Source organism: Pygoscelis adeliae, unplaced genomic scaffold, assembly GCF_000699105.1.
Source record: "Pygoscelis adeliae isolate BGI_AS28 unplaced genomic scaffold, ASM69910v1 Scaffold26, whole genome shotgun sequence".
Taxonomy (NCBI): Eukaryota; Metazoa; Chordata; class Aves; order Sphenisciformes; family Spheniscidae; genus Pygoscelis; species Pygoscelis adeliae.
The window spans coordinates 5,587,919-5,588,160 of NW_008825104.1; positions in this window are offsets into that span (position 1 = coordinate 5,587,919).

Here is a 242-nt window from a genome sequence, read left to right on the forward strand (position 1 = left end):
TGAAATAAAGAACAGTATCAAAATCAAGAGGCAGTTACCCCGTGGTTTTTTATGACATGTTTTTCTCTGTAAACTTTTGTTATGGAAATGTTTATAAGAAAGATTGCGTATTTTATTATCGACATTTGTTAATACAGCTGTTCATTCAAAGATACGTTTTCTGAAAATGCTTGCGTTGTTGACTTCTAGAAGAAAATCAAACAGCAAACCACAAGAATAAATCCATTTTAAGGAAAGTATGG